General features: G+C 42.6%; 1 protein-coding gene and 1 long non-coding RNA gene across 7 annotated transcripts in view; one reads left to right on the plus strand and one right to left on the minus strand.

The window, feature by feature from the left end:
* The window catches only part of KCNH1 (potassium voltage-gated channel subfamily H member 1), a 230,935-nt gene that overhangs the window by 173,686 nt on the left and 29,485 nt on the right, over window positions 1-27,764 (plus strand). The window lies entirely within an intron of this gene.
* Window positions 3,025-27,658, minus strand: LOC310758841. Of its 2 annotated transcripts, none has more exons than XR_014545992.1 (5): window positions 27,341-27,658; window positions 16,714-16,866; window positions 7,670-7,804; window positions 4,472-4,648; window positions 3,025-3,474 (listed from the first exon to the last, which is right to left on the minus strand). It is a non-coding gene; the product is annotated as an uncharacterized lncRNA (long non-coding RNA). The 2 variants fall into 2 exon arrangements; XR_014545993.1 differs by having other exon boundaries at window positions 16,698-16,866.

Genomic DNA, 27,764 nt, shown 5'->3' on the forward strand with positions numbered 1-27,764 from the left:
TTCAGAGGGAGAAGTGAGGCAGCCGACAGAAAGCAATATGAGGCAGTTATCATGTCAAAGGAACTCAGGGTTTAATACACAAGAGCTTGTTTTGTAATGGAGAAACCTGTAATCTCAAAACTCAGAAAAGGAAAGGAGAAAGGTCATCTCCTGCACCTTGAAACACTCAAATGGGGTTAGCAATTAGGAAGAGACTAATGCTTGGCTTTCAAAGTGCACATCGTTCAGAGTGCTGATTCAGCAAATGAGATCCACTGAGGTGCCCTGAGCAAATATCAATAGGAGCCCAGTTACGGTTACAATATTCAGTTCTTTTAAAAGCTGTCTGTCTGGGGTTCTCCCATTTCATCCCTAGAAAGCCCACCATGTGCAAAGAAAATGAGCACTGGAGATCTTGCAAACAGAGGAAGGCTTCCTGCAGTGGTTTACTGTAGGAAGTGGTTTGCTGTATCAAAGCAACTGGGAAATGGGTGTGTGAAGGTTAAATGACAAGATTGACGGCTCTATTAAGGCAACTGCACACACCACGATTGTGGCAGGAAACACCAATACTATATTACAGCAAACATGCAACGTGGGCATTATATATACTTGGATTCTATATGCATCTTTACACACCCATATGCACCCATTTAGGGAAAACACTAATGTAATTCTTGCTTCAGGAAACAGTGGTATTGTAACAGCACTTCCAGCAGCAAACACATAAGATGTGGCCATTGCAAATTCATGTGTGTGTCTGGAAAACCTGGCCCAATTAGATTTTTGATTCATTTGTGTATTGCTTAAAGGTAAAGGGACCCCTGACCATTAGGTCCAGTCGTGGCCGACTCTGGGGTTGCGGTGCTCATCTCACTTTATTGGCTGAGGGAGCCGGCATACAGCTTCCGGGTCATATGGCCAGCATGACTAAGCCGCTTCTGGCAAACCAGAGCAGCGCATGGAAACACTGTTTACCTTCCCGCCGGAGCGGTACTGATTTATCTACTTGCACTTTGACGTGCTTTCGAAGGTTGGCACAACTGCTAGGTTGTGTATTGCTTACAGATATATTTATATTGTGTGTGCTGCCCACACATTCTCACACATGAGTGATTCTCATAGCAATCAAAATTTGTGGAGCTTTCTGCATAATACTGTGGGTGTATGGTGGATGAAAGCATCCTTGAGCGGGTGCTCAGAGTTGTTAGGAGACCCTATCCCCCTGTTCTGAAAGTGCATTGGGAAGATGGATTGGTGGTTAAACTACTCTAGAAACTGTAGCTCTTTGAGGGGCATAGGGTTCTCCTAACATCTTTCAGTACCCTTAACAAACTACAGCTCCCATGATTCTTTGGGGGAAGACATGACTATTAAAATGGTATAGTACTGTCTTACATGTACAGTGCAGATTCATGCAAGATTCATGCTTGATAGTTTTTTTATTATTATTAGTTTTCATTATAACAAACATAACAAAAAACATTAAGAAAAAATGATTTAAAATCAACTTTATCATTTTACATACTGTTTATAAAATCAATACAATAGCGAAAGGTAGGATTTCTACAGTCCAGGACGATCCAGGAATCAGCGTGTTTTCACATGAGTACACTGTGTCCTTTTATTTAAAATGCATCTCTGGGTTATTTGTCGGGCATAGGAATTGGTTCATCCCCCCCAAAATAAATATACTCTGGCCCACCACAAGGTCTGAGGGACAGTGGACCGGCCCCCTGCTGAATAAGTTTGCTGACCCCTGTTGTATACAATGCTTTGACATATATGCAATAAAAAAATTCCCATTCATTTTTAAATTTGTTATTGTCCTGATTTCTAAGTCTTCCATTAACTTAATTTGCCAATCTTTTTTTGTGGGAATTTTTTCTTTCTTCCAGCATTGGGCTATCAATATTCGTAATAAAGAGATTTTTATATTTTGTTGGTATTTCCTTCCTATGATTCCTAATAAGAAAGCTTCTGGTTTTTTGATGAAAGTTATTTTAAACATTTTCTTCAATTCATTATATATCATTTTCCTTTCTTTTAATAACTTTACATTGCCACCACATATGATAAAATGTGCCTTCTACTGCTTTACATTTCCAGCATTTCTTTTCATCTGATTTGTACATCTGCGATAACTCAACTGGTGTTAGATACCACCTATAAACCATTTTCATATAATTTTCTTTCATCAATGAACAGGCCGTAAATTTCAAATTATTTTTCCACAATTTTTTCCAATCTGACATTTGGATATTATGTCCCATGTCTTTAGCCCACTTTATCATCACACATTTGACCTCTTCACTCTTAAGTTTCCCATTCCAACAACAAATTGTACATTCTCTCTTTTTTTTATAATAAATTTTTATTGATTTTACAACATATATTAAAACACAATACAACTAACAATTGACGACACATAAACAGACAAACATGTAAACACGTATAATTTCTTAACCTCTCTTTCTTGAACCTTGTTTCCACGACTTCCCCATACCTCCCTTTTCTGCATCCCTGTTTTAAACTTTTCCAGCAACCCCTAATTTCAGTACTTGCAATTCAGTTTCTAATCTTTTTCCTCTTACCCAATTATTTATCACTGCAATTCTGTTTTACATTACCCATGACATTTTAGCACTCATTAATTTTACAACAATTCTTAAGATAAACTTTAAATTTCTTCCAATCTTCTTCCACTGTCTCTTTCCCTTGGTCACAGATTCTGCCAGTCATCTCAGCCAGTCCCATATAATCAATCACTTTCATCTGCCACTCTTCCAGCGTGGGTAGTTCTTGTGTCTTCCAATACTTTGCTAGAAGAACTCTTGCTGCTGTTGTAGCATACATCAAATTGTACATTCTCGATAATACGTTGATATCACATTCTATTATTTCTCTCTGGAATTTTGAAATTTTATGAGCAAATCCTTTCATTTTGTCATTTTTAAATCATTCATTTATCTGGAAGTGTTGTAACCAATCACTTACTTCTCCTTTTTCTTCGTTATAATCTCTCAACTTTAATTTGTTCTCTACTTCAATTAATAATTCTCTATATGTTATCCATTTTTATCTCATTTTTTGTTTTTTTACTGAGATTACCTCCATTGGTAAAATCCACCAAGGTGCTTTTTTGTTCTAATAAGTCCTTATATTTCTCCCAGACTTTAAATATTGCATTTCTTATAATATGCTTATGAAAACTCTTATGTACTTTAGCCTTTTGGTACCATAGATATGCTTGCCATCCAAATCTGTTGTTGTGTCCTTCCAGATACAATAGATCTGTGTTTTTTAGACATATCCATTCCCGGATCCAACAAATACAAGATGCTTCATAATATAGTTTTAGATTTGGAAGGGAGAAACCTCCTCTGTCTTTGGTAACTGTTAGCAATTTATGTTTTATTCTTGGCTTCTTCCCTCTCCAGATAAATCTTGAAATATCTCTTTGCCATTCTTTGAAGCATTTCATATTGTTGATCACTGGTATTGATTGAAATAAAAATAACATTTTTGGCAATATATTCATTTTAATAACTGATATTCTTCCTATTAATGACATATTCATTATTTCCCAAATTTCTAGGTTCCTCTTTATGTCCTTCCATGTTTTTTCATAATTGTCTTTAATTATATTTATATTTTTAGCTGTTAACCAAAATCCCTAAATATTTCACTTTTTTGTGACTACTTATACCTGTCTTCTCTTCTATCTGTATTTTATCTTGTTCGGTAACATTTTTAACTATAAGTTTGGTTTTGTTGTTGTTGTTTAGTTGTTTAGTCATGTCCGACTCTTCGTGACCCCATGGACCAGAGCGCGCCAGGCACTCCTGTCTTCCACTGCCTCCTGCAGTTTGGTCAAACTCATGTTTGTAGCTTCGAGAACACTGTCCAACCATCTCGTCCTCTGTCGTCCCCAAGTGGATGCCCCAATTTGCCTTAAAAGCATTAAAAATCTAAACTTGGGGCGATGGCCAGTTCGTGCACAAAGAAGCAAAAATAGATGGCAAACACACGTTCACCAGCAGAAAGAAAACTCTCGAGCCACTGTTAAAATATCCACAGGGAAAAGCAGCCTGTTTCAGAACTTGAGGGTTATTTCTTGACAGTCCCTTTAAGGATTGCCATCTAAATGCTGCATCCGTACAGCAGAATACATTAGCAGTCTCCCACAGTAACCTGAAGGAAACAGGCTGGCATTGGCAGTAGGGGCTCCCATTTTGCAGGCTCTGGAAGGTGGAGTGCAGTCTTGTCACATCCATGATAATCTGACTGGCCACTGAACTGCTGCATTAAGTGGCCAAGATAGTAGGCGTACAATTTTCTCACCTTGCTGCCCATTACATTTATAAAATGCTTGGGAGAGGAATTTTGGGGAACAGAGCTAATAGGGTTTATTGACATTCTAAACAGCAGTTTGGAAGAGCATCAGGGAAAGGTGGTATAATTCTCCCCGCCTGCCGCTCATGTTGCTTACTTTCAGTAATTGCTTGCTGTAGCCTTGTCCTTGAACAGTTGTTGAATATACAATCTGGGCTCCTGTAGAAAGTCCCTTTTACAGAAAGGCTGTGTAAATGCTCTGAATATATATGCAGGCAATCCTAATGTCTTCTGCTCTGCGGCTGATTCTTTTTCTTTACAAATTGGCTAGTGACTAGTTAGCACATGGAGAGAACCCAAAGATAAAAAGGGAAAAGAACTGATTAGGCATAGCAAATGTAGATGCATTCGGTCAACAGACAATGCCAGGACCTCCTTTGCCTCTTAGAGGCGCTTGGCTTGGCACTGTTGTTTTTTAAAAGTGCATCCCAGATCCTGCCTTTTTCACAGGCCATTAAAGCCATTTGCAGCTCCCAGCCTTCGGCCTAAAAGCATCTCATCATTTCAAAGGGGAGCATCTTGTCATCTCCAATGCTGTCACATCGAACCTGCTGTGATGCATGTACCTGCATCCAGATGAATTTGGGGAGTTAATTAGATCTAACAGGATGCAACAGAATATTAAATCAAAGCAGTGGATTCCTCCAAGTCCTCGCCCCTCCCCACCTGTGATGTGAGAGTTTCATAATCCCCCAACTAAAAGCTTCACCTTTACATATCTAAAGTTCACCAAAGAGGCAAGCTACAAAAAGCAATGATAGGCGTTTGGCACATCTCCTGTTCCTTTATAATTGCAATCACTTTGCTGACCTTTTCTTTCCAAGGCTGAGATGGGGAGTGCGGGTGGTAGTAAATGGAACTGCAGGTTTGCAGCAAAAAACAGTTGCGTGGCGAGTTCCCGCCCCCCACCAGGATAAATGGGGGGGGGGAGCCAGTGTGGTGTAGTGGTTAAGAGCGGTAGTCTCGTAATCTGGTGAACCGGGTTCGCTTCCCTGCTGCTCCACATGCAGCTGCTGGGTGACCTTGGGCCAGTCACACTTCTTTGAAGTCTCTCAGCCCCACTCACCTCACAGAGTGTTTGTTGTGGGGGAGGAAGGGAAAGGAGAATGTTAGCCGCTTTGAGACTCCTTAAAGGGAGTGAAAGGCGGGATATCAAATCCAAACTCTTCTTCTTCTTCTTCTAAATAAAGACACAAGAACCATAATTTAAGGTTAAATGGGCGAATTAGGCCACAACTTTATTGAATTCAGGAATGAGAGGCATTGGCTTAGGCATTGGTCCTATCGACTATCCGGCTCCAGCCCATTTGCTGGAGACACGGGAAGGGTTAACACCATAGAGGGGGAGTCTCCTGCTTAGGCACGTCAACTAGGAGCTCCCCCGGGTCACTGCTTGGGGGCGTGCCTTTGGCCCACACCTCCATAGGCTTCGGACAGGGCCACGCCCCCCGGAGTCCTTTATCGGACCACCCTTCGTCCACTGGGGGGAGGTGATGGCGTTCCTCCCCCCCCCATCCTCTTAATCCCTTCTTACCAATGCCTAACCGCCAATGCCGAGGAGTTGTGACGAGTTGCTATGAGGTAGGCGAAAAACCAAATGGCTGTAAATTGCCAATTGGGAAAAATTCCTACCATGCCCCTTGCGGCGACAGACCGAAGTCCATAGCAAAGTCAGAGACCTACCTAAAGCCTACCCAAAGGGAGGGAGGGTGGGAAAACGTGGGGGCTAGCCGGCGAAAAGAGGGAGAGTCCCCTCTGCACCGGCCCTAAATAGGGCAGGCCACGCCCCCCCCAGCCAGCCGATTGGCTGGCTGGGGGGGGGGAGATGCGGCCGGGATTCCCCTGCTCTCGCGGGGGCTGAAACCAGCCCCCGCTCATGTGGGTGCGGGCGTGAAGCCCGCAATCCCACCTCCTGGGCAGGCCGGAAGTGGCTTTGTGGGTGGCACCGAATGGCCAGTCTCCACCAATACTCCTCTCCGCTCAAAACACACATACGCCAAAGCAGTTTTTCAATGATGTTTCTGAATACACATACAGATAAATTTAAGAGGTGGACAATCTGTTTGAAGAGGAACGAGGGCCAATGTCCATCATGATAGAATGCACATCCGCCATGCAAACTGTGAAGCCAAGAGGAACCCAGTCTCATTCCATGGTGTGAATGACTGCCTTCCTCCTGTGTTTAACAAGCAATGTGAAGCGGAAAAGAACCAATGTGTACTGGATAGAGAAGTGGATTTGGATTAGGTGACTGAGGTTCAAATCCCTGCTCAGCCATGTGTGGCCTTGGGCAAGTCACTGACCGTACTCAGATATCACATTCTCTTGTTTTCCAAACAAGGGGCCGGATTTACGTAGGTTTGATGAGGCCCTAAGCTACTGAAGGTAATGGGGCCCTTTATATGTCCAGCTGTCCTTTGTCAACAACAAATTGTCACTGTTTTTTGTGTTGAATATATGCCATATGGTAATTTATGGACCTAATAGGTATCAAAAGCCATTAGCACATGCAGAATGTAGGCACCCTATATATAGAAATGAGCAAACCAGTGATATTTTACAGAGCAGGCTAGCCGGGGGGGCGGGCGTTACTTACATCATAGGAGCTAACACAACACAAAACACTGTTGCTGCATGTAGGGTTTGTTTATTTGTTTTTTATCTTATATTCTGGAAATGTACATCCAGTTTTTTCCCCTTTGCATTTTTGGGGGGCCCCCAAGAGAGTGGGACCCTAAGCTATAGCTTGTTTAGCTTATATGTAAATCCAGCACTGGCTATGCTAGCTGGGGCTGATGGGAGTTGGAGTCCAGCAACTTCACAAGTTCCCCATCTAACCATGGATGAAGGATTGGGAATAAGGCATGTGTGTGTACGCACCTTCCCCCCTTTTCCCATCCCCTTCCCCTTGCCTGCCCTGCTCAATAGAGCAATGCCTGATCAAAACACAATTTGCATCCTGTTTCAGAAGGATCACTCGTATCAAATTTTCCCAGTCACAGCAAACAAAGTGGGAAGTATTCTGCTCTACTTCGAGTGTGCCGGGAGAAGGAGTTGCATCTCAAATAATCCAGACTATAGATTGGAGGATCAGAGAACATGATCCTTGAGCACAGCCACAATCTCTCAACTAATCTACCTCATGGGTCCATTGCGATAAAGTGGGATCAGCCTTGAACTCCACAGAAGATTGGCATGATACCAATGTGTCAGAAATAATATGTGAGACGCCCACAGTCCAGTTTGATAAGGCGTACTCTTCTTGCAAACAGTTCCATGGAGATAATGGATTTACCTGCCATTATGCGCGGCTCATACGCCATCACAGTGTTCTGGACGGCAGCCCATATAACTCCAATCCCCAACCATTAAAACCAATTAGAGATGTGTCATTCATCTCAGTGGGATCTCAACGCTATACATGGAATATCTGCAATAATAGCGAACAGTCAGCATAGCCAAGTTTGCTGCTGCCAAAAACATTTCTTTTTTTTTTTTTTCTTTTTTTTTTTTTTTTTTTTTTTTAGATTTTAAATTCCAGTTTATTTACAAAGAATACACAATTTACATAGTACAATTAAATACATGTGCAAAAATAAAGACCTATACAAAAAACAAGAAAAAAGAAAAAGAAAAAAAGGGGAAAAAAAACAAGAGAAGGAGAAAAGAAATAAAAAAAAACAAAAAAAATAAACAGTAATAAATACAAATACACATAACAGAACTTCCGTTCGACTCGGTCTCAGAATAACTAATTCTTATATTTTTTTCTACAGTATTACTAAAACCTACTACATCGATGACTTTAATTATCGTCTACTGATAAGTTACTAATTCCCTGGGTATTCTCAAAATAAATTAAAAATTTGTTCCATTCATCTTTATATCTGGCTGTGTTGTTAAATCTTAATTTCTCTGATAACCTCGCTAATTCAATATATTGATATAACCTTATTTGCCACTCTTCAACCGTAGGTAAATTAGGGGATTTCCATTTTTGGGCAATTAGGATCCTTGCCGCAGTCATAGCATATTGGACAAAGGTTTGGTCTGTTTTCTTTATTTCTTTACCAATCATTCCTAGGAGGAACAGCTCTGGAATTTTGGGGAAATTGTACTTCAATATTTTTTTCAATTCGTCATGAATTCGTGTCCAAAATTCCTTCACTACATCGCAGGTCCACCAAATATGAAAAAAAGTCCCAACCTTATCCTTACATCTCCAGCATGTATTATCCACAGTTTTATATATCTTTCCTAACTTTGCCGGAGTTAGGTACCAGCGGTAAACCATTTTCTCTAGATTTTCACGAAGCGCTACACAAGCTGTAAATTTTACACCTTTCACCCAGAGTGTCTGCCATTTATTATAATCTATATTATAACCAAGATCTTTCTCCCATTTTAACGTCGCTCCCTTCACCAGATCTTCTTTGGTGTCCCATTCCAGTAATTGTTTGTACATTTTAGAGAGGATTTTATCATTATTTTCTAGAATTTCTACCTGGAACCTTGATTTTTTCTCGCTCATCCCCACTCTCTTATGCTCGCCCCATAAGGCATTAATCTGGTGGAAACGCAGCCATTCCTTTATTTTATCTTTCAGCTCCTCATAGGGCTTCACCTTCCATCCTTCTTCTGTCTTTACCAAAAGGTCTTCATATGTACACCTTTCCTCAGTCATGTTAATTTTTTTGATTTCAATTATATTGGTTGGTGAAAGCCACCATGGGGTGCCTTTTTCAATCATTTTTCTATACCTCTTCCATACCTCTAGTAATGGTCCTCTGATTATATGACTGGAGAAACCTCTGTGAATCTCCCCTTTTTCTTGCCAAAGGTAGGCGTGCCACCCGAATCTAATATTAAATCCCTCCAAATCTAAAAGGTCTGTATTTCTGAGGGTGGCCCACTCCCTTAGCCAACATAAACTGGCTGCTTCAAAATAAAGTCTGAGATTCGGAACTGCGAATCCACATCTTTCTCTTGAATCTGTTAAATATTTGAGCTTTATTCTGGCTTTCTTCCCCTGCCAGATAAACCTGGTCAGGGCTTTTTGCCAGTTCTTAAAAAGGGACGTACCTTTAACTATCGGAATGTTTTGAAACAGGAATAGTAATCTCGGGAGGATGCACATCTTAATTGCAGACATCCTCCCTGTCCAAGAGAGTTTCAATCTATGCCAGGTATCTATATCTTTTCTAATGTCCTGCCAAACCTTATTATAATTATCCTCGACCAGGTTTATATTTTTTGGTGAGAGCCAAATTCCAAGATATTTAACTTTATTCACAATTTGGATACCGGTCTTTTCTTCCAAATTTGTTTTATCCTGTTCAGTCATATTTTTTACTAGGCTTTTTGTTTTCTTCCTGTTTAATCTGAAACCCGACAATCTGCCAAAGTCCTCCAGAAGTTCTATCACCCTGCCTGCGCTGTCCACTGGGTTCTCCACAGTCAGGACCAGATCATCGGCATAGGCCTTAAGCTTGAATTCTTTCTTCCCAATTCTTATCCCCCTCACATTATCTGCTTCTCTTATTCTGTTCGCAATTACTTCTAAGACCATTATAAATAATAAGGGGGATAATGGACAGCCCTGCCTAGTGCCTTTCTCTATCTTAAAAGACTTTGTCAGATTGTCGTTTATAATCAACCTAGCCTGTTGTTCCAAATATATTGCCCTGATCCCTTTCATATAGGCGCCTTCAATGCCTGCTTTTTCCAGACATTGTGATAAAAATTCCCATGAAACATTGTCAAATGCCTTTTCGGCATCTATAAAGATCAAAGCTGCAGGGACGTCTATTCTCAAATCTAGGTATTCGATAATATTTAGAATGTGACGAACATTTTCTCTCTGGTGTCTGTTGGGAAGAAATCCAACTTGGTCTTTGTGTAGATACTTCATTAAAAGTCTCTTAAGTCTACCTGCCATGATGTTAGCAAAGATCTTATAATCATTATTAAGGAGAGAGATAGGTCTATAGTTTTTTATATCTGTTTTATCCTTCTCTGTTTTTGGAATCAAAGTTATATAAGCCGTTTTCCATGAGGCTGGGGCCTTCCCTCCCTGAAAGATGTTATTAAACACATCTTTGAGCACTGGAGCTAGATACTCCTCTAATATTTTGTAATATTTTATGGACAGGCCATCCGGCCCGGGGGCTTTCCCAATCTTCATCCTGCTAATGGCCTCCTTTATCTCATTTACCGTGATCTCTTCGTTCAGTTGTAGTCTATCCTCCTCTGATATATATTTCACTTCGTTTCTATCCAAATAATTCTTAATTTCTGCACTGTTTTCACTACCTTTTTCATACAGCTTTTCAAAAAATTGAATAAATCTATTTTCTATTTCCTCTGGGTCTTCTATGATGTTATCTTCCATTATTATTTTATTTATCACATTTTGTTTCTTCCTTTTTCTTAGCTGCCAGGCAAGTAACTTCCCCATTTTATTAGCCGATTCGAAATATCTTTGTTTTGTGAATTTAATTTTCCACTCTATCTCCTGATTTAATATTGCTGAGTATTGGGACTGGAGCACCCTGGAGGCTCGGGTGGCATCAACATCTGTTGGGTTTATAACCAGCTTTCTTTCATATTTTCTCAATTGGGCTAGAATGTCCTCTTTCTTACGTTCCCTTACCTTTCTTCTATAATTATTTTGTTGTATTAAGTGGCCCCTCAGTACCGCCTTACTGGCGTCCCAGACCACATCTATGGGAGTTTCTTTGTTCAAATTTATATCTAGATATTCTTTTAAGGTACCTTTAATTCGTTCCTTCACCTCTTCATTATCAACTAGGTACTCGCACATCCTCCACCTATATTGTCCCTTCGATACACTTTTTATTTCTATATCTAAGGCACAGTGATCAGATATTGTCCTGGGGAGGATCTCACATTTCTTTACCCTTAACGTAAGTATTCTTGTTAACCAAATCTGGTCGATCCTACCCCAACTCTGATGGGGTTCGGAGTAGTGCGTGAACTGTTTAGAGGTGGGATTTTTGTATCTCCATATATCGATTAGGTCTAAATTTCCTTCCATATCACTAAATGATTTCGGCAATTTCCCCCTGTCCAGTTTCCCCTTCTTCTCACTCCTATCCCACTCCGGCACTGGAACACCATTCATATCCCCGAGCAGGATTAACTTATAAGCTCCCAACTCCAGTAGCATACTTTCAAGTTTCTCAAAAAACTCCGCTCTATTTGTGTTCGGGGCGTAAACCGTCACAACATTAATTTTTTCCCCCCTGAAATTTAATTGAATCCCTAGAATTCTCCCTTCTTCATCTTTACAGACCAGAGTTGGTTCCCACTTTTCTTTAACATATATTACTACTCCTCTCTTTTTTTTAACGTCCGAATTAATAAAATCTAATCCTAGCTTTTTATTCACCAGAATGTGTTTATGTTTCTTAGCAATATGGGTCTCCTGGAAACAAATTACATCATACCTCTTATTTTTCACAACTTTCTCAATTTTATTCCTCTTAACCTTCTCGTTCAACCCATTTACATTCCACGATAAAAGTTTTAGTGTCTGAGTTATTATTTACCTTTATCTACTTTTAAACCTATAACCGGAGTCACCGACTATGAGCTTTCGCCTTTGTTTCCTGGGAGCTCCCCCTCTTCTGCCGTTCCCCTTCCCACTACGGCCTCCTCCTCATCTTCATCTAAATCAGATGTCTCCTCCCCTCCTCCCCTCTCCTCTTCCTGCTGGGTCCTCATCTCTCCTTCCTCTTCTTCCTCTCTACTCCTTAATCTGTTCTTTACTTTTCCCAATTCTTTTTCATATCTTCTCAAAAACTTATCCGCCTCTTGAGCCTCCAGCAATCTAAACTTTTTCTCTTTATAGAAGAAGCTGATCCCTTCCGGGAACTCCCATCGAAATGGGACCCCAGTTCTCCTTAGGGCTGCTGCCACTTGTTTATATCCCTCTCTTTTGCGAAGTAGCCTAACTGGTATTTCCTTGTAGATAATAATAGGCCTTCCGTCAATTCTTAATCTATTATTATAGCTCTTTCTCAGGACTAAATTTTTCATTTCCAAGGAGTTAAAGATCACCAAACAATCCCCCAGGAATTTACTCGCGTTCATATGTTTGGGCCTGGTCATTCTATATACATTAACTATGGTGGCCGCCGTCTCTTCTTCCCTTATACCTAGCCAGTTAGAAAGTTCCTTTATCATCTTCCCTCTTATATCTTCATTCCTATCCTCTGCTACTCCCCTGAATTTTAGATGTAACTGTTTTAACCGCATGTCTGCCATGGCTAGGTTATCCCAGATCTTGTCTTGAGAGATGCAAAGCTCCCCTAACTCTTCTTTTACCTTCAATGTCTCCTTTTTTTGTTCCCTCATCTCCTTCTGTAACTTTTTGTTGGATTCCTCAATCCTATTAGACTTAGCGGTAAGATCTTGAATTTTAATTGAGAGTTCACCAACTGCTCCTTCTATTTTCTTATCAATCAGGTCCTGGACCTCCCCTAGTTTATTTTCCATATATAATGTATTTTGCCTAAATTCCTCCTTTATTTTAGCCCACAGATTGTCTAAATCCTTGATTTCCTCTTGCCGCGACAGCTTTCTTTCTCCCGGTGTCCCTCCCCCTTTCTTCCCATCTCTTCCATCCCTTCCCGCCATCTCCTGATCTTTCCTCCTGTGCCCCAGCCTTAATTTCCTTCCCTTTTCACCCCTCCAAATAAGCACAGTTATAAACAGGGAGCGACAGTAATCAATAATCAGTAGTCAGTAATCAGCAATCAATCGTAACCCTCAGAAATGAACCAGAGAGATCAGTTTCCTGGCAGATTTAAACAGCCCCCTCAAGGCAGACTCTTCGTTATAAACTTCAGACGTCCCCGGAGTAAAAGTCCTATATTCAGTCCCGTAGGAGAGGTTGAGAAGGGGGTACGGAACTTCCTCCCGGCTCCCGACGAACTCTTTCCTTATCCGACTCCGGATCCGGTCCACTTAACCTGCCCGCCCTGCAGCACTTGGGCAGTCGATTGATAATCCAGTCGTCAAGTCTTAAAGATGTAGTCCCGGTTAAATCCAGTGAGTCCACTTTAATCCCATAAGATCAGCGTTCAACGTTCAAATTATAATAATAACCCAAATAATATTCAAAGTCCAGATTCCAAAAACCACAGTCGGCAACCAGGTCAGGATATAGCAGCCTTCTATCTCAGCTGCATAAAACTCCTGTCCCCCAGCAGTGTCCCGGCCCTGGGGGGGAGGGGGCTGGCAAGCACGGGGGTTTTAACGTCCTTCCCCCCTAAAGTCTGCTGCCGTCCCACCTCTAAGCAGTCCTTAAAACTCTTTCCGAAGTGGCTTAAACGCTCCAAGTCTAAATTATTAAATCAAAATTAAGTTATTAAGTTGTTAACTTGTCGGCGTTAAACACCGGAGACCTGCGTAACAACCAATATAACCAAAGCAGCCACCAAAGACGAACAGTGAAACTCACCGGGAACCAAGTAGTCCTTAAAGTCTATAAAGTCCAGTTCTATCCAGTTTTAAGTCCTCAAAACTAATTGTTCTTACTCAAGCAGATTCTTCCACATCCCCGTATATCATCGAGTTTCCATCTGCGCCATTTTATATCCTCCACCGGGCGAACTCCCGAGCACAATTCAAAAACCACCAGGCGCCTCCCAGCTTCACTATTAGTTTGCCTTGCCCATTGCGTTTTATACTTATAAAAAATAAAACACGCAGAGAAAAAAGGAAAGACGCTGGGGGTACCGTTCCTCTCTTAAGGCGGTTCGGCGCCAATCCCGGCTGAAGCTTGAGGCGTCGCCCCGCGGAGTCGGCAATACCCCCGATTTGCGCTCGCGGTCCTTCGTTCACCTCCCGAAACAGCTCCGGAGGACGGCGCGACCGCTTCCACGCTGCTGGGGTGCCTTGCCCCTAAGGGTACCCCCCTTAGAGTTTGGGGTTTGCTGCGCCCTCGCGCCCCCCCAGACCTCCACAGAGCCCAGAAAACCGAGAGCTGGTTTTCCGCGCTTCAACACAGGCTGCGACCGGAACCGGAAGCCTCGCTCTGGTTTCTCTTCAGATCGTATAAATCTTTCGCCAAAAACATTTCAAAGTGTTTTGTAATTAGAACTTCATTATTTATCTTTCTGGGTGCTTTTAGATCGGCAGCGGCGATGCCGGTCTCTCGTCTGACAGCAAAATCAAAAGGTACAGGGAGTGGGGTGCTGGGACCGACAGCTACAAAAGATGAATACCCATTTTCCAAACACGTTCGCTTGAAGGGAAAGCAAGTGCAAAAAGAAAGAGAACATAGGCACTGTTGCCATCCTGTCATAATACGCACACCCCTAGCCAAAAGGTATCATGAAGCCATTTCACATCTGACTGCCTTTGATTTCCCAGCCTAATGGACCAGATTCTGGGATATAAGGGAGGATTGTAAGCCCTTAATGATGTGAGTTCAAGTCTCATTCATTCTCTTCTACAGAAAGGCTCCCTCCTGTTTGCCAATCATCTGTCATCTGCCTCATCGACCCCTTGCATTGTAGGCCACAGAAACTGGTGTTTCCTAGCTAATAGGCTGGCCATCCATCTCTTGAAGACCTTCGGATTTGCTAGTTATTTAAAAACTGAAAGAAAGTGAACAAATACTATTGGGAACATTCCCATACTGAAGCAGTGCTACGTCTAATCAGGATCAGGATTATGTGAGGCTTCTGTTAAGGTGTACACAAAGCTCTCACTTAAAATAGGGAGTGGAAGTGAAATGAATAGTGTGAGTCTAATAGGAGGGTGGTGTATTCCTGTTGTGTTTTATGATTTTCCTGATATTGTAAGTGAGCCGGAACTGGTCTGTGACCGTAATAATAAAATTCAATTCAAGTATGATGGGAATCAGGGAGCGCAGAAGCAGGTACAGGAAAACATGAGCTTTTAAGAAATTCCAAAGGAAGAAATTGCAGGAGTTGGCAATTGCAAAGACCTGTAGGGCAGTTTAGAAAATTCTGGGTTAAAACGCTATTAATGCAAGAAAGGGGGAGAAACAATAGACTTGCCATTCATAATAGAAAATAAAGTTGTTGTTGTTTTAATAAAGATATTAGGATGAGGTTAGATTTTAATTTTATTCTGTTTCTAGGAGTGTGTTATATATCAGATGCAACCACAAATATGAAGAAAGCGTCATAATCTGGGGGAAATCACTTGGGAGATAATATACAAACTTGGTGAAAATGAGAGGGGGAGAATGTGTTAGGATATGGAGGTCAAACTCTGGATCAGGCCCATCTAGTCCAGCATCCTGTTCTCACAGTGGCCAACCAAATGCCTGTGGGAAGCCTGCAAGCAGGACTTCAAGTACAAGAGGACTCTCCCCTCCTTTGGTTTCCAGCAACTGGTATTCAGAAGCATTGCTGTCTCCAACTGTGGAGACAGAGCATAGGCATCATGGCTAGCAGCCATCGATTGATCTCTCCTCCATGAATTTGTCTAATCCTCTTTTAAAGCCATCCAACTTGGAGGCCACCGCTGTCTTCTGTGAGAGCGAGTTCCAAGGGTTAACTATGCCCTGTGTGAAGAAGTACTTCATTTCATCTCTCTTGAATCTTCCAGTGTTCAGCTTCCTTCAACCTCCATGAGTTCTAGTATCGTGAGAGAGAGAGAGAGAGGAAAACTAAAAAGGAAGGGGAATAGAGCTTGAGAGAATGGAAGGGACAGGGAGGAGCTGGGAAGTGTGTCCCCAAGGATTCAGGAGAGGGTTGAGGGAACTCAGGGACAGACGTTGGTCTTTCAAATTTCAGTAGTGCCCTGTGCGAGGCCAAATTGTGGGGTCTCCCGCCCCTCACCTTCCGTTTGCTCAATTCACTACGTCATAGTTGTGATGCCCTGCAGCGTCCCCTAGGCCCAGTGCAAGGGAACTGGTCGCGTTGTCCTATATCCACAGGGAGAAGAAAGTCTGGCAGAGAAGTCTGGGAAACTAATTACAATAAGAGAAGATGACCTTTAAAAAGATAGGAGCATCAATTTAGGATCCTGAGAAGAGGGTTAAGATTCATAAGAGCTCCACATGGATAAAGGAGAAATTAAACTGAAAAAAGCCCTCAATGAATTCATATTTTTAGAGTGGCTTTTATTATTTTTAGTTTTATTAACAAGCCGTGACTGCATAATAAAGTTTGGTTTTTGGTTGTTGTTTTTTTAAAAAAGAAAACTTTGTAATAACTGTTCTGTGATGCTCTTAACAAAGGGATATGTGACTTGAGCATAGATATCTAATCTATAGGACCCCTTGATGTTTATACATGCACATATCCTTCCTCAGTTACCTTGGCAACCACTCACAGGGAACTAGCAGGGTTATTCTTTATGGCTTTTTTATCCTTCCCTTCCTCTGTGGAGCTCAGGGGAGTCACTGTGGCCTCCTCGCCCTTAACACAACATTCTTGCAAGAATGGAGGCCGTCAGGCTGCTGCCAGCGACACCCAGCACAGGAACCTACAAAGACAAGGAAATGTTTCTTACCTTCCACTTTTTATTCAGTATTTACAGATAGAGGCTATAGAACCCAGGCTCTTGGATAACGGCATTGTCCCAAGTGAATCTCCACCTCCCCCCAGTCTCTCTCACTTCCTCGTTTGTCAATCTCATCGTCTCTCCTACGGGGGCTGCTATGTCCCCTCTGTCTTTGAGCTCTTTGCTCTCCTACTTTCAAGGCTCGTCGGGTTCTTGGGAGGGGTGTGTGATCTGGAATGCTTTCTAAAGACACAGTGTCCGCCATCTGTCACCCCCCATGGTGCTTCTTCCTCCTCCTCCTCCTCTCCCATTATTTCCCAACTTTCCCCCGTCATCTGCCTCTGAGCTGTGACCTCCCTCAAACCCCTTGTTGTAATTCTGAACCATCTTCTTTTTCCTCCTCCCTGGAAGGGTCAAGCTGGGGAGGTGGTCTCCACCGTTCCTCCTCTGCCCAATCCCTGACAGTGGTTGGCTCAAAGTCAGCCAATGAGCTTCAAGAGGAGTGGAAATTTGAATTGAGGTCTTGCCCAGCCTCTGTCAGGAATGACCCCTCCCAGAGTGACAGCGAGGACTCTGAGAGGGAGGGGTGGCAGACTGGGGAAAATACAGTGGTACCTCGGGTTACATACACTTCAGGTTACAGACTCCGCTAACCCAGAACTATTACCTCGGGTTAAGAACTTTACTTTAGGATGAGAACAGAAATCGTGCTCCGGCGGCGCGGCAGCAGGAGGCCCCATTAGCTAAAGTGGTGCTTCAGGTTAAGAACAGTTTCAGGTTAAGAACGGACCTCCAGAACTAATTAAGTACTTAACCTGAGGTACCACTGTAGTGGCTTGGTTCCTTCCTATCCCATCCAGGAATGGAGGCTGTAAAGTCCCAAGATAGCTGAGGTCAGACGGAGTCAGGCGAGGCTTCCGAGGAACTGCAGCCTTTAGACATCACTCTGAGGAGGGTGGAGGGTGGAGACTGATTCGGGGGTGGAGGGAGTCCCCACAGGCTTGCAGAAGGGGCAGAGCCCAGGCTTGGCATCAGGCTAATAGGAGGCGGGATAGCCGATGGAGGATATCCTGTTGGCAAAGAGCCCGCCCTTCAGTCGGGTCAACTTCTTCCCAAGAGGACTAGAACTGTGTGCTTGGCATGTAACTACTGCGTAAATACTAATAAATCTAAGTGCAATTAAACCGTCAGCTTGCCTCATTCTTGGCAGGGGAAAGACATCTGGAATACTGACAGCCTCATTGGAAGGAAAGAACTTTTAAAAAGAAAAGAAATTAAATATATAACTTAAGAAACTCATTGCCACCAGATGTTATCATGGCCACAGATCCTTGAAGAGGATTACATACATTCATGGAGTCATAGGAAAGAGATCATCTGCTGTTATCCATTATAGGAAAGATCAGGTGTTTGTCGCATTTATAGGATTTCTTATCGGAGGGGGTTATAACAGTTTGACAGTTCAAAAACGCAAAGTTACAAATGGTATTGGTGTATATCAGGTATTGGGATATAAGAAGACACTTTATTCTGTTTTGCCCTTTGTTCATTGAATGCAGCACTGATTCCGTTCTGCTGCAATTTGTCTTCTGCCTAAAACATGATTTTTTGTCTTGCTGTCCTGTGTGGCAGCTGCATAATTTCTGTAATTAATTGTTTAAATTATGTAATGGCATTGTCATTATGTTACTCCACCCCATTCAAAGGAAACCCAGTACAAATGAGGGGGGTAATAATTAGTTGTGTATCGTTTGCTGACTGAAAGCAGCAACAACAGTAAATACTCGTTGCATTGAGTGGATTGATTTCCATTCCAGACAGAGGATAAATAAGGAAATATTATTGGTAATTTTTGCCCCCATTTCTGTGGTCATTGGAATTCTCCAACATACCTATTGAAGTACCAAAAGCAAAATTGTGGATAAGCACAGGGGAAGACTACAGCCATCACCCCTGCCTCAAAAAAGCAAGCAGCTGGTCATTGTGGGAAACACAATACTAGACAAGATGAACTCTTGGTCAGATCTAGCTAGACTCTTTTGTTCTTATAAGAGGGCTCAGCCAGCCACAGCCCACCACAGAAAAGTAATTTTTCTTTGCCACCATTATCAGCACACAGTCACAGGCTGCTTCCAACAGCCTTTGTATTGAAATCCCTTCACTGCGCAACAGAAAAATTCAAATTGTAAGATATAAATATTGGCTGTAGAACAATAGCTCTGGAAAATGTTGCTACTTGCAGTAATCTGCAATTAGCGACTGGAACCATTTCTTTTGTTGGCTAACTGGAAGAGATTTGTGTGCACGACAATGGATTTGGCGTCAAACTCAAAGCACGCCTTGCTAATTTATACTTTTAGGTGAAGTGTATCTCTGGGCCAGCACAATGTCAAAAAATGGTTGGAGAATGAGCATTTGATTCCATCAAGTACTGTCTGTTGCAGACTCCTTTAATGAATGTATCCAGGAGCCATCATCACTGAGCAGCAAAAGAAGGATTTACAGATATTACATAGTGCTCCCATCCCTTTTGTTCAACTCTGGTTTGGCATTGAGAAGGTAGATAACATTATGGAAAACAAAAGGAGTTTTACATCATTTATCAAGCAAGAAAGCTTTAAGCCATTTGTTCTCCACTTGAATATGTGCCTCATCTGGCATTGTTGCTACAGGTGAATTATTTGTGTATTACCCGTTCCTGCTTTCTTTATTTGGGTTGGGGGAGGTGAGAAGGCTTATCCCCCCCCCCAAAAAAAGAAACATGTCTTTCTTTTGAGCATACCACACTTTGAGGAGCTGGTAAACTGGTAAATTGATCAGACACATACAGCCAGTGGCCTGGTTTGCACATCACATTAAACTGTAGCTAAAATAAACTATGGTTTGATGTGAAATTGTGGGTGCTTTGCTCCTCTCCAACTCCTGCAGCTGCTGCTGTGCTGTCCTGCAAACCATGGTCTGGCTGCTTACCTTGCCTGAACCTGAACAAAGCACAAGATGTGAAAGAGGAAAAAATAAACCACAAGACCAGGTTTGGATGACAAAGCAAGGTAGACCATAGCTTGTTTCCTTGCAGGGGGCAACAGCAGAAGTGGGCAAGGATTTCAGCAGTGCACATTAGCATACTGCCCATTCTACGGGAAGACAACATCTGCCCGTAAAACTCCCTTTGTCACCCTTTGCAGTTTTCTTCACAGCACCAATGTACCATACCCTCCACATTTCTGTGATGAAAATAGGGACACCCTAGTCAATAATAATAATAATAATAATTTTATTATTTATACCCTACCCATCTGACTGTCGCGAATTCCTTGCGGCGCTTTTAGCAGAAACGCTCAGAGTCCCAGGTTTTTCCAGTGCAGTCTTTTTAATGTGAGCTATATACAGGTATTTACAAAAACAGTCCGTACAGAGTACCTGCTCCTTAAGGCAAACGAATACTCTCCACCACAGCACCACCACACCACAGCACAACCACCACGATTACTGTTGAATAGGCTTTCCTTTTAAAACAGGTGATAGCCAATCACATTCCTGCTGAGTCACTCTGACCCAGCACTTCACAGAGTATTGCATCAGCCTGTTGAAGCCTGCAGACTTACTCAGTATCCTGCGAATCCCAACACTGACTGGGTTGCCCCAGCCCCTCTGGGAGGCTTCCAACATATACAAATAATAATAAACATTAAACATTAAAAAACCCTTCCCTGTACAGGGCTGCCTTCAGATGTCTTCTAAAGGTTGTCTAGTTACTTATTTCCTTGCATCACATAACTCTGTACCCTCCGATGAAAATAGGGACATCCTAAGGAAAGTGGGACATTCTGGGATCAAATCAGAAACCGCGACAGCTTTTGTAAGTCCGGGACTGTCCCTGGAAAATAGGGACACTTGGAGGGTCTGATGTACAGTTTGTGTGGCGAGTTCCTGCCCCCCACCAGGATAAATAAAGACACAAGACTAATTAACTAACTATTAATTAACTATTTTCAACTCTTTGTTACACTGAGGTACTGATAAAACACCTGCCCTGTTAAAGCGTCCCATCTTACAAAGCAAAGGTATGTGAAAGTGGTCCTAAAATTACTTCTGCTTTAAAAGATGGAAAATGTGTTTGTGAGAGAAAGGGGGGCAACCTCCAATTCCTCTCATCTAATTATGTCACTGATACATGAGTCCTCACAGAGACAGCTGTCACTTTTTAAAAGATGCTTTAAGTTCAGCACTGATAGCCACCCGGTCTGCTTTTATTTATTTAACTTGTTTCATGAAACTTGCATGCTGCCTGATGGTAAAATAATAATAATAATTAATAATAATAATAATAATAATAATAATATCCCAAACAGGTCTGCAAAAGGAATGAAGCAATAAAATTATCTGTCAAAACAGTTAAAAGCCACTATTTAAAACATCTAAGAAATAACTAAAACCAACAATAAACTAAAAGCAGATTGAAATGCACACTTCGTTAATGCAGCTCTTGTTTAAGACAGAGAGATGAAGAAGTGTTTGGGTCATATCAAGTACAGTGGTACCTCGGGTTAAGAACTTAATTTGTTCAGGAGCTCCATTCTTAACCTGAAACTGTTCTTAACCTGAGGTACCACTTTAGCTAATGGGGCCTCCCGCTGCTGCCGTCGCATGATTTCTGTTCTCATCCTGAAGCAAAGTTCTTAACCTGAGGTACTATTTCTCGGTTAGCGGATTCTGTAACCTGAAGCGTATGTAACCTGAAGCGTCTGTAACCCGAGGTACCACTGTACTACTTTGTGGCGACTATCATCTGATTCAAGCAGGGAGAAAGTCAGATTCTGGAAATGGCTGCAGCTGAGGGATGCTCCTTCAGCTCCATGTTGCCTGACCATTGGGCAACTCCCATCTTCCCTGACCATTGGGCACACTGAACAGGACTACTAGGGGTTGGACTGCAACAACATCTGAAAGACCACAGGTCCTCCCCACCCCCTCTGTAGCTACCCAAAAGGTAGCTGGCTCTTAGAGAACTGTGTGCATTTGGATTTCCAGTATAGAGATCTTTTGACTTTGTTATTGTCTACGCCATAACATGACACAAAGAAATCATGATAGAAGAGTTAGATAAGCCCCTGCCATTCATTCCTCTGAGTTTGGGTCATTTTTTAACTATTATCATAGAAAAATTATTATTATTGACTTGTTGGAGAGAATTAATTGACTGTGAATCCAGGCAAGTTCTTTTGAAATACAACAGGTTCATAATATGCCAAAAAAATAAATCAAATTATTAATTATAGATCAATAAAATAATGATTTGTGGATTGATTACATTTCTTCAGGAAGTGCAGCAAGAGAGAAATGGTTGAACAGAATAACAGCAAAACATAGACCCAGAAATCCTGAGGGGAAAATAAACCCTGAGGTAAATTAAACTACTGTTGAGGAAGATAAAAGAGGAGCCCCACTAGGGAAAAATAAGACAGCAGTGGCATGTCTGTGTGTACCCAAAATGACATTTAGATGTTTATAATGCTCTACTGTACTATTAATTTGCTTCCCACAAAAAAAAAAATCTAATTTTCATTTTGACACTGCCATGAGAAACAGCTTTGATTGAAAATGACTGTCCATTTCCCCGCCACTTGGGCCATGTAATATAACTTGACATTTGGCTACAAAAGTGAAAATACTGTGTCCCAATTCAAAGGTTAACATACTTGCCACTCAAAACCCACTACTAAACAATCAGAGCTCCATAACACATGTAAAGAGAAAACTGCATGGGTCACTTAGATTGTGCAACTTCCACTTGTACACTTGACAAGCGGCAATAGAGTGGCTACTTCAGCGCTGCTTAAAAGGAGAAAAGGCACCAATGGAAAAGGATAGAAGAAGACACTGATTTGCATACAGTGTGTATATGTATATATCAGGGGTGGTGCCTCCTGATTTATTCTGCTAACTTCCCCCCACGGCATGCGCATCCCCTCTCATCATGCCATAGTTCACAGTGCCATCTGTGACCACTGAAACTACAGATTGATGGCATTTAGAGCAAATATATATATAGCAGGATATATACACAAATTTAGAAATCAATAAATAGAAATACAATTTACCTTATCAAAGCGGGGAACAAGACTGTGTGCCTGCTCAGTCTGCTCTCCATGTGTCAATCCTGAAGGCCCTTGCTCTCCCTTTTTATGGTTCTTAATCTTTAAACCAGACTTGGATCAGACAGCTCCTCAAATAGAGGACTATCCTCTATAAAGCATGAGACATGGCCACTCTATGCTGCACTGTAAAAGTCTAAGACTGGAGCTGAGCTTTCAGGCAGTAGCTGTGTCCATTAATTTCAGGGAGTCTACTCTGAATACGACTTCATTGTATAAAGAAGCTTTAGTTTTCTCTCTCTTGTTTTGTCTTCATATCCAGTGTTCCTACCATCTGCCCCTCAGACTTAAATGCCCTACCTTGGCAAATTCTTTTTCAGTGGAATGGACTGTGATCTCCTTTCAAAGGGATTACATAAGGAAACATGCTTTTGTAAGAAGCGACATTCCTGGTGATGGATGGTAGCATATCACAGCAAAATTGGAAAGATACTCAGGATGAACTGATCCATTAAATCACCATTTTCTGTAAATACATTTCGCCTATCAGATGGCTTTCTGCTACCCAGATTATATTTTACTAACCAACAGGTGTCAGCAATCATACTTGTCTATAACCCTGAAGCTAGGTGGAAGGTTGGAAATAAAACTGAAATCAGAGCTGCTCCTAGGGGTTGGCAAAGTAGGCCCCCGCTGTGGGCACAGCTCAGGGAGCGGCCACAAAAAGCACCTGTCAGACTATGGAGAATATGATGTATATGTTTGTGGTGCTGTGCCACTGCTGTCATGGCCAGGGCAAATGCAGGAGAAACTTCCAGTCCTTCTCGTACCATGGCACAAAGGGGTGCAGTAAAGTGATTTTTTCCCCCAGGATGTGTGTGCTGATATGGCTCCTTGCCTCTGAGCCTAATCTTATATGTATTTAGTGAAATGTAGGTTCATTGGGACATAAATGAGCACAGGGTTTTAACCATAACAAAGTGCTTTCTGAAGACACATCATTGCCCAAACTATTGTATAACATATACTTGAGATGCGGGTGGTGCTGTGGTCTAAACCGCTGAGCCTCTTGGGCTTACCGATCAGAAGGTTGGAGTTTCAAATCCCTGTGATGGGGTGAGCTCCTGTTGCTCTAGCCGAGCTCCTGCCAACCTAGCAGTTTGAAAGTATACCAGTGTGAGTAGATGAATAGGTACTGCTGCAGTGGGAAGGTAAACAGCATTTCCGTGTGCTCTGGTTTGCATCACAGTGTTCCGTTGCACCAGAAGTGTTTTAGTCCTGCTGGCCACATGACCCGGAAAGCTGTCTGCGGACAATCACCGGCTCCCTCGGCCTGAAAGTGAGATGAGCGCCACAACCCCATAATTCCCTTTGACTCGACTTAACCATTCAGGGGTCCTTTACCTTTTTTTACCTTTACCTTTTATAACACATAGCACTTTAGAGTATGTTTGCTTCAGAGGTAGAACAATATTCTGGTTCTGATAGCCAATGTACATTTACTTTGAAAGATGCTCCTGCGGGTTATTTCAATTTGGTCCATTGCCTTCCCCTCCCCCATCTCCCCACGCTCCATGCAACATTTGTCACCAGACACCTTCATCCATGATGTGGGATGTCATTTATTCCATCTCTTTATTAAAAGCAAGCTTTCAGCTAGCATACTTTATTTTTTATCAGCCTAACTTAATGTTTTTATTTGTGTAGCCAAATAAAGGGAAATGAACAAGAAGAGCACGTTTCTCACGCCACAGAATACCCATTCCGCATTTGCAAGAGCTTGAGGGTTTATTGGGTATTTTGTGTTTTTATATTGTGATTTTATGTTGTAACTGCCCTGAGACCTGCGGGGATAGGGTGGTATTCAAATTTAATAAATAATAAGAATAATTGATAATTTAGTATGGAACCCCCTCACCTTGGAATCCCTGCCTCTTGAGACCAAGCAGGCACCTTCACTGCACTTTTTTCAGCGCCTACTAAAAACATTCCTCTTTAGACAAGCCTACCCAGATGCTTAGAATGTCAAGGCCATTTTTCTCTGTTTTGTATGCTTTACAGTACAGTTGTGGATTTTTCATGATTTTATTCTTTTATCTTTTTGTAAACTCTTTTGAGGGTTGGTTGGTTTTTAACACTCAAGCAGTGTATAAATTTTATGAAACAAATAAATAAATTCTGAGGGTTTGCTTATTTCATATAATAATTAGTGGCTAAAATTTTACAACTAGCTGACAATATAATTAGTTGAATACTTGATGTTGGGCAGAAAGAACCTTATCCTTTTCACCTTGTGATTGTGTGGGAATATTGTGGATAGTAGGAGAGGATATATTGATTTATTATTATCCTTCCTCACTCACGCTAGTGAGTCAGTAGCAGAGTACGGAGAAGAAGTAGACTCCACCGTGGGAGCAGGGCGGGGGCGGGAGAGTGCTAGAGTTCTGTCTAGTCAAGTTGAGTGGGATCAATTCCAATCTGTTACCTCCGAGGATGTGGACAGGCTGCTTGGACGAGTGAAACCAACCACCTGTCTCCTGGATCCTTGCCCATCCTGGCTTATAAAAGCTAGCCGGGAAGGACTTGGCGATGGGCTTCGTGGGGTGGTGAATGCTTCCCTCCGTGAGGGAGTCTTCCCAGACGCGCTGAAAGAGGCGGTTATTAAACCGCTTCTTAAAAAACCATCTTTAGATGCGGCCACGATGGCCAACTATTGCCCAGTCTCAAATCTTCCATTCTTGGGCAAGGTGATTGCGCGAGCGGTTCCTGAACAACTCCAGGCACGCCTGGAAGAAGCGGACCATTTGGATCCCTTCCAGTCGGGATTCAGGCCTCATCATGGGACTGAAACTGCCTTGGTCGCACTGGTTGATGATCTCTGGCGGGCTAGGGACAAAGGTGAGAGCTGTTTCCTTGTTCTGCTGGATCTCTCAGCGGCGTTTGATACCATCGACCATAACATCCTTCTGGACCGTCTTGAGGGGCTGGGAGCTGGGGGCACTGTCATACAGTGGTTCCGCTCCTTCCTCCTGGGCCGTGTTCAGAAAGTGGTGGTGGGGGATGAGTGTTCAGACCCCTGGGCTCTCACTTGTGGGGTGCCTCAGGGTTCTGTCCTCTCCCCCATGCTTTTCAACATTTACATGCAGCCGCTGGGAGAGATCATCAGGAGGTTTAGGCTGGGTGTTCATCAATATGCGGATGATACCCAGCTCTACCTCTCTTTTAAATCAGAACTAGTGAAGGTGGTGAAGGTCCTGTGTGAGTGTCTGGAGGCGGTTGGAGGATGGATGGCGGCTAACAGATTGAGGTTGAATCCTGACAAGACAGAAGTACTGTTTTTGGGGGACAGGAGGCGGGCAGGTGTGGAGGATTCCCTGGTCCTGAATGGGGTAACTGTGCCCCTGAAGGACCAGGGGCGCAGCCTGGGAGTCATTTTGGACTCACAGCTGTCCATGGAGGCACAGGTCAAATCTGTGTCCAGGGCAGCTGTTTACCAGCTCCATCCGGTACGTAGGCTGAGACCCTATCTGCCTGCGGACTGTCTCGCCAGAGTGGTGCATGCTCTGGTTATCTCCCGCTTGGACTACTGCAATGCACTCTACGTGGGGCTACCTTTGAAGGTGACTTGGAAACTACAACTAATCCAGAATGCGGCAGCTAGACTGGTGACTGGGAGCGGCCGCCGAGACCATATAACACCGGTCTTGAAAGACCTACACTGGCTCTCGGTACGTTTCCGAGCACAATTCAAAGTGTTGGTGCTGACCTTTAAAAAGCCCTAAACGGCCTCGGTCCAGTATACCTGAAGGAGCATCTCCACCCCCATCATTCAGCCCGGACGCTGAGGTCCAGTGCCGAGGGCCTTCTGGCGGTTCCCTCATTGCGAGAAGCAAAGCTACAGGGAACCAGGCAGAAGGCCTTCTCGGTAGTGGCGCCCGCCCTGTGGAACGCCCTTCCAGCAGATGTCAAAGTGATAAACAACTACCTGACATTCAAAAGACATCTTAAGGCAGCCCTGTTCAGGGAAGTTTTTAACGTGTGATATTTTACTGTATTTTTTGTTTCTATGGAAGCCGCCCAGAGTGGCTGGGGAGGCCCAGCCAGATGGGCGGGGTATAAATAAATTATTATTATTATTATTATTATTATTATTATTATTATTATTATTATTATTATTATTATTACATTCCCCTGTATATTGCAGGAAGCTACTAGTTGGTAGATTCGTTTGAATCGCTTGAGTTAAGTGATCCAGTCTGGCTTGTCCAGACTGGATTGTTCCTGGTAAATTCCCCTTTATTCCCTCTTAAAACAATAGACACAACAGGCTTCTTTAAAATAATGATAAGAAGTTTACTTACATTCAGTTCACAGTATGATCCTGAAGGCAGGCTTTAGCTTGTACTTACAGAAGAGAGTGTGAGTTAATCCCATATGAGGATTAAGCCCATGTGCCACTGGCTGAGAGCCAGCAGACAGCAAAATATATCAAGATCAGAAGAGAGCAGCAAAAGAGAGGAAGATAGCTGTGTGACTGGCCCCTTTACAGGGTCTCACCCATCACCCTGGTCACAAGCAGGGGGAGAATGCTCCAGACAGGTGTGACAGGAAGTCCTCCTGCCTGGAGTAACATCCCCCTGTGTGTCCACTCTGGGCAAACAGGAAATGTTGTACTTGACTGCTACCTATACTTTCTAGGTAGCCTGCAAAATAAATTTTCACAAAATAGATGCTTACAACTACGGATGGATCAGTCTATTTATGGGCTGTGCAAATTTCACATGT

Source organism: Podarcis filfolensis, assembly GCF_964270895.1.
Source record: "Podarcis filfolensis genome assembly, chromosome: 3".
NCBI lineage: Eukaryota > Metazoa > Chordata > Lepidosauria > Squamata > Lacertidae > Podarcis > Podarcis filfolensis.